Source organism: Trachymyrmex cornetzi, unplaced genomic scaffold (assembly GCF_001594075.2).
Source record: "Trachymyrmex cornetzi isolate Tcor2-1 unplaced genomic scaffold, Tcor1.1 scaffold56, whole genome shotgun sequence".
Classification (NCBI taxonomy): Eukaryota; Metazoa; Arthropoda; class Insecta; order Hymenoptera; family Formicidae; genus Trachymyrmex; species Trachymyrmex cornetzi.
This window is the reverse complement of record NW_017299871.1, coordinates 1,792,789-1,803,831: the sequence shown is the minus strand read 5'-3', so window position 1 is coordinate 1,803,831 and position 11,043 is coordinate 1,792,789.

Genomic DNA, 11,043 nt, shown 5'->3' with positions numbered 1-11,043 from the left:
GGGGGGGGGGGGTGGATGTTCGGTGGCGGTGGAGTGGTGAGGGTGAAAAAACGGGATATATCCGCGGGATTTGTACCGCACATGAGGATATGCTGTAATCAGGCAGATGATTGCAGGGGAGGGGCTTGGGAAATTGCAATACTGATGAGAAGAACAGATACGTTGCGGTGAAAAAAAATAAGGCGTCAACGACGTCTCGGATCCGTCGATCGATGAGATAATTTTGTTTTTTTTTTATCCCCTCCCTCTTTCGATCGCTCTGTGATATTTAACCGAACGGATTATTCGTGAGAAACTCATTCTCGATCGAGGGATGCAGACGTCGCGATACCATGAGCGTCGGAGAAAATCTAACAACGATCTACGATCGCGAGGGAAGAACTGAAACTGTGATAGTGCGATCTGTGCGCTCTACAGAGAAAGTATAATAACTATATGTTGCCTCGTGTTTCTACGCGATTTTTGTTTCCGCTGTTCCGACTGAATTTCTATTGTTTTTTTGTTTTCTTATTGAACCTGTAATTTTTGCTTTGCTTCGATTTGTAACTATTGCTGTCCGAGCTACTTTTGCCTCCTGTCTCCTCTCCTCCTCACCGTTCGAGTCCATCTAGCGCGTCGATCTGCCGGCAAAAAATTTTCCCAAATCTGGGCCCGTCCAGCATTGGGATCGGACCCGAGGCACTCGTTCTGGTTGTCCGAAAGTCGCTCGATCGCGTATCGTTCCGGCAGGATCGTCGCGCTGAAGAACACGTTCGCACGTCTCGTACGCGTTGCGTGTGTTGGTTCATGTATGTACGTACATACGAACATACATACATACATACATACATATATGTATATTTTTATATATAGATATATATTCGGCTATTTGCTTTCTTTTGGTCCTGGTACAAAGGAAACGAGAATCACTCTCTCTCTGTCTTTCTCTTGTTTTTTTTTTTTTATATATATCTTTCGGAAGAAAAATTTCGCGATTTCGAAAAATGGAAAGAAGTCGCCCGTTTCGTGTAAATTTTGAAAGATCCCGAAAATTCACGTTCTCAAAAAACTTTTTGCTCTTGCGTTTCATTCGGCCATGACTTGATTTTTCTATTGACTTTTTACTGGAGGGGAGGGGGACTCTGTTTTGTTGCCTGTCGACATGCAATGTGCAATCACCATCGAGAAATCTCTCTCTCTCTCACACACACACGCACACGTTCTTTCTCTCTTTCTTTCATACTGTCTCGCGCGCTTTCTCTCACTTACACTCCCTATATGTATACCTCGAGTTCGATAATTTCGTCTAAAATTCCATTTTCGCCTTAACTATACACAATAATCATAATATATAATAATAATAATAATAATCACGATTCGAATACATCATCGATCATTTTTCCGAATATAGATACAATAATTTCTTATTTTTCATCGTCTTTCTATCGCCTTGCTCTCTCGCGCGCTCTCTTTCACACTCTCTCCCTCTCTTTCTCTCTCTTGCAATTACATCTTGCAATAATAATCGTTTAGATCGTCGTATATCTATACATATACATATACATATACATATATATATATAATTTATAAAATGAAAATAGGTACAATTTTGGACGCTTTTCTTCGTCGAAAAAACGCTCCGAAAATTTTATTTTCGCTTAATAATGCCCATCGGTTGCGATTCTAGTCCACTTGGTAGTAAAATTTTGTTTATTCTCCTATCTCTCACATGCATTTATATCCCATTTTCGCTTACTTAATTTCTTTCTCTCCCTCTATATATATGTCATTCATTCTCTCATTCTCTCGATTTGTTTCCTTACCAGCAAACACACTCATCGATGCATTTTTTTTTTTTTCCATTCGCTCAACTTATCTTCCAACGTTTCAGTCGCAGGCAAACTCTTGCACTTTCATTCACAAAATTGCAGCGATAGTCGCCCTCGCGATATATATCTGCCTTTCCGCCGCTAATTTCTAAAAAAGACCTTAAATTTAGGCTGGCCGATCGCGTGCTTCCGGAATCGACGAGCTTCCGTTTGCGCTTACGAAGGAACGAATTACACAATCGGGAGCATTTTTCACATGATTACCGCGTATTTACAATTTAACTGCGGATCAAATTCCTTCATTCGTCTCCCGTCATTAACGATCCGAGCCATTAATTACGAATATCGTAGTCGCGTGAAAGGTCGTCCAGCCGGAAGTCGTGAGGCACGAAGAATTTATTCTCGCTTATAAACTTCTTTTCCTTTCGCTTATCATCGATCTACACGCCCGCGAATCGGCTTCGCGATCTTGTCGAAATGATCTCCGTAATTCGAGTCTCTTTATTAGACGTAGTTCCTCAAATGTCTTGCCGTATATAAATATGATCTTTTTTTTTATCGCCGTAAAAGACTTTGTATCTCACAGATAAAATTTCATTTCATGTATTATAATTTTCTCAAAGAATTTGGAATTTTGTGAGAAAATTTTTGCGCGAAGATCACTTTCACCAAGCGCCAAGCCGACCCGCTCCGCAGACATTAACATCTAACAATCTTAATCCTCGATTGTAAGCCTAAAGGATGTTTCAAGGATCGGATCTTTTCCCATCCTCGATCTCGCGTTTATTACAACTTTTTCTTGCGATCATCGATCGTGCAGTGTTCAATGGCGTCTATGCGCGAGCGCGCATCGCGATGCGCATAGACGCGTGCGTTTTTATTGGATTTATTACTTACAATCTAATTACACATCGAAAGTAATGTCGCAGTAATGCTCCAACGTGGAGTCCATTTTGATATGTTCGAGAGAATCGCGATGTCTCGTCGAGGCCTTTTCTCGCATTATATCATTCATCGAACGCGTGAAAATTTAAGAAAATTCCTTTGAAAAAATATTTGTGTAGCCGAAATGGTTATTATTTCTGTCGAAAGTATTGTTTTTGGATTGCTAGAGAAGACCTCGACGAAGCGTCGTGTACTTTTTTCTAACAAATTTTGCGCCGCAAAATCAAGCACATCTTTCGAGCGTCCTAAACATGGAGCATGATAATATGATTGATCGACAAGAATTGAGCATGTTTCTCGGCTAAAGAGAGTAATAACGAAGGGCGAACTGGACCGGGGGAATAAATCGGGTTGGTATCTCACATTTCGATCGGACATAAGAATAACGACTTTTCGAAACCAAAAGGAGCTTGGTGCTCGAGAGATTCTTTCCTCACGATCCTGTTCACCCGTCGTCGCTATGCCTGGAAAGGTAATTGACGATCGACCGATCGACCAAAAAGATTGATTCCAGTAGCTGTCGATACACGCTAGTTTTGAATTCTCATCGAACACTGCCCACGTACGCGAGACGGAATCAAGTCGTCGCGTACGTGGTAGGGAAAAGACTAGATATTTTTTTTACCGAATTTCGAATTTTCCTTCCACGCGTGCCCGGAGCTCCTTCCATCACACAGAAGCACCCTTTCGTTTCATCGACGTATTATCATTATCATCATCATCAACAACAACAAAAAGAACGTTCCTAGAGATACGCATCCGTTTGTAATGCGTTTTCGTGCAAAAAGGCTCTCGCGATTTCACAATTTGGATCTCGCTCTTCCACCGTTAGTCGCAATCATCGACCATTCTCGTTATCTCGTAGATATTAAATCTTCACATCGTAATCATCAATGAGACATCCTACACAATGCGGAACTTGCTCGTAACCGAAAGAGATTGGTATGAATATAATTGTATGACATGCTTCCTCCTTACTCTCTATCTCTTTCTCCTTCTCACTACATAGTACTTGTGCTTTAAGATAGCTTTTTTTTTTTATTTCCGTACTTCTTTTTCGCGCGTCGATTATTTCCGAAATTCGAAATTGTATGTACGTAGCTCGCGACGTGCATTGGTGCTTTGAGGATCCCATAGCTTCTCTAATTGCAACCAGAACGCGACCAGAACAGCAGAAGAAACCGTTCTTCTCGCTTCGACATTCTTCGTCGCGTTCTGGTTCCTTTAGCTCGTCATCGCACCTTTCGGACATTAATCCTCCATCGAAACATCTCAAATCGCGCACACCGCTCTCCGTCTCGATCGATTAACTCCGTGTTTGCTCTCGCTGCACATTAATTTAACAATGAAATTTTCGAACGATCAAGATATAACAATTAATTATTCAACAATATATCATTTTATATCGTCGCATGAAATGTATGATGAAATGTGTACAAACAGGTGAAAAATTTTTTTTTGTACCATGTAACACTTTCGAGAGATCCTAATTTCGAATTAATTCTAAGTCTAAATTTTATTAATTAGTGAATGGAGATGATGATTAATGAGATTAATATGACAGCGCGCTAACTAAACGAAGCGCGTTCGAGACGAAGAGGGCAATCGAAATAGTTATTTCGCCGATCGACAATAAGGGACGCATCAAGAGTCGATAGCGATAACTAATAATAGTGGTAATAGTATAACTAATAGCATTAATTGATAATAACTAATAGCGTTAACTAATAACGAATATCGCCGGGTGTACGAACGCCGGTTGTATCGAGATCAATGTAACATTAATTTCGCCTTCGATCACATATATATTTTTGTATACTTAGAAATATTCCGAAGTATCGAATTTGAGTGTATCCAAAATGTCGATACATCGAGCGATAAGTGGGAAGATTTTCTAAGAGTATCCCTCCATGTTTGCGAGTTAAAGCGTTCGTACGCCCGGTATTCCATCGACAAGGTATAATAGTAGGTAACGATAAAATTTAATAAATGCACGTGTCCTAAACTCCATGTGACAATCGTCAGCGTATTTTAAAGATTCGACATGTTATCCTGCCTCTCTCTCAGGCAAAAGAAGCCGTCGTCGATCGCGCACGCGCGAGGAACCGCATATATACGAAAGATGAATTACGAAACAAAAAAAAAAAAGAATGTGAAGAAGGGAACTAATCACGGTCGAATTGACACAAAGAGAACTAGACATGTATCACATCGATTTACCTAATGTACCATACGCGAACGAGGACAGAACAGTTTACAACACGGATTCTAATACATACAATGTTGATAATAATATAATAATAATAATGTTATAATAATAACATATAATATATAACATAATATAATAATAATAATAATAGCGACGTACTAATATTTCCTAGCGACAGCGGTAGCAGTGTAATAATAGGAGTGATGGTGGTGTTGGCACTATATGCTATTATGTAATAGTTGTGGCAGGCTAAGATCGGGAGCACAGACTCTTACATACCGCATAACACGTAATGCATAAGAAATCCAACCAATCAGAGTTCTTTACTTCATGGAAAGGAAAGAAACGAAGGACGTTGATTGGTATATTTTCTTATGTTTATTACTTGTTATGTGTTATGCAAGAGTTTGTGCTCCCCCCGCTTAAGTCTGCGTGAATGTATGCGTCTAAGGCATGAGAGAAAAAAAAAAGGAAGATCGTAACAAAAATAAGAATGGAGTTGACTTAAATTTAACATGACCTACGTCTCGGCGGACTGTGATTAATTTTTTTATAAATCAAGGATACTCAATCTACATGAATAGTAACTAAAGAACCGTAGTTTTGTATACCATTGTGTGTGCGTGTGTGTGTATGTATGTGTGTATGCGCACGTGTGCGTGCACGTGTACAAGTTGACCTACTTTACTTCAGGATGAGTGCAGCTCGAGTGTGGGGCCGCGTTAACTAATGTAACGGCTACGCTTAACAAAGTAATTAATTAATATAATAGGCAGTAACTAATCGTAAAAATCTCTAGCTTGCTTCATCGTTTTTAAACCAATTCTGACTAGCAAACGTAACTCGACGAGCTCGCTCGCCGAACGCCGCGTTTCCCGCCACGCTCGTTTTTTTCCCCTCTTTTCCCTCCCCCTCCCCCCCAAGCCTTTCTCTAACCGATTATTGTTTCTCATTAAATAGGAACTCTCTCATAGCGAGACCGAAAGTAATCGTCACGTAGAGACTAAAAGCGTGGTCTTCAACAGTAATCTCGCGGTTCGGCGAACGAAAACGTTGCGAAGAGACGATTGAGGAGTACGTATAATGGGACATGGAAGAAATAAAATTCAATCCTCGCGACTCGTCGATTCGAACGAGCTTGATTTTCCCCGCGGCGACGTCGGATACGTGTAAAAATGAGATCGAGATTAGTCCCCGTACTCTTCGCCTTCTAAACGAGGAAAGTGCACTGGTGTACATAAAAAAAAAGGGGGGAAAGGAACGTAGAATTTGAATAATAACTTCTACGCGACGCACGCGATACACATGCGCGATACGCAAATAAAAAGAAAAAAAAAAAGATCAAGAAAGCGAGAGTCGAATTCGAATATACCTAAGCGTGAAGAAAAACGAAGGAAAAATACGTATAAATCTCAATGAACGACAATTCATCTCCGTCTTTCTCAGTCGTGCGATATCACGCGCATAACTAAAAAGAAAAAAAATAACAAACATAATGAAAACCAATCTCGCGCGATCGTTAACAACAATAAAATTTCGATGCCTAATTGTCTAGATAATAATAATTATTATTATTATAGTAATAATAGTAATAATAATAAAGGAAGAGAGGATTCAAATTTCCATAACGCGGTATCTCGTGTTCCGTTTTCTACCTTCGTACATAAATATTTATTTGCTAAGTAACATAGTCAGTCACTTAATGAGAGTGTAATTTGTATGTACGCGTGTTTCGTGTATACGTGTGTAATTAAAAAGAAAAGGAGCCGCGTGAAGAAGGAAAAGAAAAAAAAAAGGAGAATCTCGAAACGTGGCTTCTTTTCCCTTACTACCGCTTCTCGTCGATTTACTTAAGAATTATTATTTTGTAACATATTATGGCTTCGACGATCCGAACTTTAAATCGAGGCATTGCGCGCTTCCTGGATTTTTTTCTCTCTCTCTTTCTCCCTTTCCTTTCTCTATAAAATACGCCTCCAATTGCCCTCTGGCAATCTCATTGTAATAATAATGTAATTAATAACTAATAGTAATTATAATAATCGTAGGTTAACCGCGGTATCGAAAGGCTGGGGCTCGCTTGACGGGCTCTCGACGTTTTCGATTTTACTTCTTTTTTTTTTTTTTAATCCATTTTATCTCTTTCCAAGCTTTTCGCGTTGTCTTCGCCGATCGAGGATCGGATTGTCTTCGAGCGAATCGAAACGTACGTGCGAGATCCCGCCCGGCAGCCTCGCCGGGAAAGCGTGAGGGTGGGTATTTTTAATATGCAAAAGGAAAAACTCGACGGAACAACAACAATCGAAGCTTCATGAAAGATCCATTCGCACCGTACATTCATCTTTTTTTGCTTTTTGAAAGTTTGTCGTTTTTGCTTATACAAGGATCGGCCCGGATCCTGGCCGGCGGTTTGACACAACGAAAAGAGGCTACGTTTTGTCAGCAACGCGGATATTTCCTCGTGTACGGTCCCGCCACCCCGCCGATTCCACAGATTGCGTCTCCAGCATCGTATTTCGATTTCCTTTTTTCCTCTTTTTTTTTTTTTAATTCATCGATTTCCTGTGTTTCCCTTAATCTCTTCTCTGTGCGCCGAATGAAATACGCGCTCGCGCAATCCTATGGAAAGTTTCTCCCTCTCGAGCCTCCTTTCTCTCTCTCTCTCTCTCTCTCTCTCTCTCTCTTTTTGTCTCCCCCTTTCTTTCTCCTCGCATTAAATAAGTACCGATTTCGCCTGTCCGAGTTGACACCCGTCTCGGCTTTGTACCCTCTTTTGACTAGAATTGAATTTCGAACGGAGGATCGCTTCCTCTCTATTGCGATCTTCTCGGAGGCTCGAGATCGTTTCCTCCCCCCTTTCTTTCCTTCTTTTTTTTTCTGTCGAACGATGCTGGCCGGCGGGACCGGAAGTGCGTCGGTGTGTTTGCCCAAAAGGGGACTTCGACCAAACTCAATCGATACCATTAAACCTGCACGCGCATCCTCGTCGCGCTCTTCAGCGCGAGAAGATCGTGCAGATGATTCGCACGCTTTTAGAATCGCCTTCGTCGCAACGAGGCTGCGCGTCGAAAATTAACGATAACTTGCGCTGTATTACTCGGTAACTAACTTCACGTAAAAGTCTGAATTCTGAAACTTAACGTTCGCTTTTTTCAGAGTCGAGATTGAGTCGCGTTCCGTTCCATTATCGAGATGAACCGTCAGAATAGCATCAGGGTGATCATTTTCGTAAAAAATTTTGTCAAAATTTTGAGAAACGGTTCTCGAGGATATAGAAATAAATCGGTGATTTCTCCATAACAACTCCAAAATTCTTTTTTATCAAAAATAAAAGGGTTTGCTTATTCCGGTTTTTAATCATGATATCTTTTAATTTTTTTTTTCTAACGAGGAACGGAGCGCTACTACCACTGAACTCGCAACCAAGTTTATCGCGAACGGACGTGAGACAACATTGTACATGGGGGATGAGTGGTTGGGGCGGTGGGTGAAGGGGATGCTTTGTTCCTGCGGGAGCGTGATGAGGTGGATTGGTTCGCCGGTGGGGACGGGTGGTGGGGTATTTTGTATTGTGTAGAAAAACAACGCTGTAAGTGAAGTAACTCAACGTTGCACTTGAAAGACCAATAAAGTAAAAGGGGTGCGGGACACCTGAACACGCGTTACCCGAACGCAGTCACGATCTTGTCGAGCGGGTTGAAACAATCCTGAAGTCGAACAGCTGATCGTCCGATCACCGGAAGAGCCGGACAGGCTTTCCAGAGTCGTCGGACTCGATCGTTTTCTTTTTCTTTTTTTTTTTCCACGGCGGATAATTTCGATCTGGAATCCGGGCTCGCGTGTTCAGGTACCCTCCGATCCGCATCCGAGTCCCAAAGTCCCTGCTCGTTGATCTCCGTAGTGAGTGCCTTCGCGATTTCTTTATTGGATAGAGGCGGTGCGCGCGGTACGCGCGGCGCTACCGCTCGGCCCTTACTTATATACTGGAGTACGTGTAATTAATAATTATTCATGTGTGTATGCGGTACGGTTAACTGTTAATTAAGTCATCTTGAATGATTACTGTAATTAATTAATTGTTATCAGTTAGTTAAATATGGCTCCACCGTGCAATCGTCTATCTCTCTCCTTCTTTCTCCAGCTATTTCTCCCACCTTGCGTCCTATCTTCGTCAGCTCACTCTCTCGCGCCTACCTCAGAGTATACAACGTACACGTTGGCTAAACTACAGACACTTAGTACACTTATTATCATATTTATTTGTTAAATGTCGATTGAATTGTGAAAGGAAAGGTTGCGAGCGACCGGTTTGGTAAGATTGGGAGATTTTTTTTGGAACTTTGCTTTTAGAATAGATTTTTTTTCTCGATAGTATGATCGAATTTCTTTTTGTACCGGTCGTTCGAGGGCCAAAAAATCGAGTTAAAAGTCGTTTGGGGGTAGAAACGTTTAGCCGAACGGTGGATCGGGACGGGTGAGGTTTCGGTAGGAAGTTGCGCACGAAATGAATCCGGTATACTTCCGGTCGTGCCACTACCCGATTAACGGTAGATGGTGTACGACAAGATTCTGCAGACACTGAAAAAGACCACGTGCTTCCCGTATACTTACTTATTTAACTGTTTAACTGCGGTACACTGTGATTACTGTCCTACTATAGCACTACTAATTGTGAGTTATACTTGAGAACTGTCTGTTTACTGTAACGGAAAACCCTGACGAAGGCACCCACTCAGCGGACAATATACTGGTCATCTCACACATTCTCGTGTTCCGTCTTTTTTTTTTATACCGATTCACAGTTATATGGTAAATTCGCAACTTTTTCATATTTATAAGTCCACAATTTCGTCTGTCTTTTGCGCGGTTATCTATTTCTTTCCTTTTTTTTTCAGTTTAATGCCAAATAAACGGACTCGGCCTTTCACCTCGGACACGCATGCGGGGGGTTGATTGGGTTCAGGTTAAAAGAAACACATTCTCCTGAACGGAAGTATGAAGAATATTTTGAAAAGAGTATCGCCTCGCCACGGGAAGACCACACGGTATGATCGAGCCAATCGAATACGATCGGACACGTCACGTTCGCATGATCTGTCCGTGACGAGACAGCGCGATGGGTCCGTACGCTCGTCGCCGTCGACCGTTATCAATTGTGTGAATTGTGGGGATCATGGCAGTCGCTACTTCTTCACGACTTCGATCGATCATAAGGTTTAGAGTCTCTGGATGCTCTCCATTCCCGGTGTTTTCCTACTTTTTCTTTCCCATCCGCTTGGGGTAGCCGAGATAAACATCCACATTTTCGTTACACATCCAACGCCAAACATAACATCTGATTCTCATATTCCTTTCATTGGCACTGAAAGCCACTTTCAGAGATAAGAATCAAATAGATAGTCTGATGTCTAATGTTAAAAGTACCAAGAATATGGATTAGAATAAATTGAATTTTGATTGCCGAACGTCGTATTTAGACGCCAAATTTCCAAATCGGATTCTCTCGGCTACCTCGATTGTTTCGATCTGCCAGGAACCTCGGAATTTTGCCGGTTTGCCAAATGTTTTTCGCGGTCGTTGAAATCTCCATCATATCTGTCTCTCGCGCGTTTTCCCCGTTGACTCGCCGCCATCATCTCTCTCGAAGTTCTCTCTCTGGGGCCAGGACGAACGCGTGTGCGATGTGAGGTCGAATCGACTCGCCGAACGACGGAACCCACCGCCTTAACAACTATGGCTCTTTCATTTATATAGTGGACATTTAAACAACTTATTCCGGTTTTTAATCACGGAGGCTCGGTCAGGGTCACCGCGTGAAGACGCGAATGCCGCCGAGGCGCTCGCACTGCTAGACTGTCGGTTTTATCATATGCTGCGCACTTACGATACACACTGCCGCGAATAATATGCACATACGTCGTACGTCGTGCCGTTGCCCCCAACAAATATTGCCGCACAATCTCAGCTGCACTGCAAAATCCTTGCGCCAGGCGCACGTGCGCGCGCGCGATCGTACGTGATATATATTCGCGCGTCGTGAGATTATTTCATTAAAAAATTAAAACCCGATCAAAAACAAAC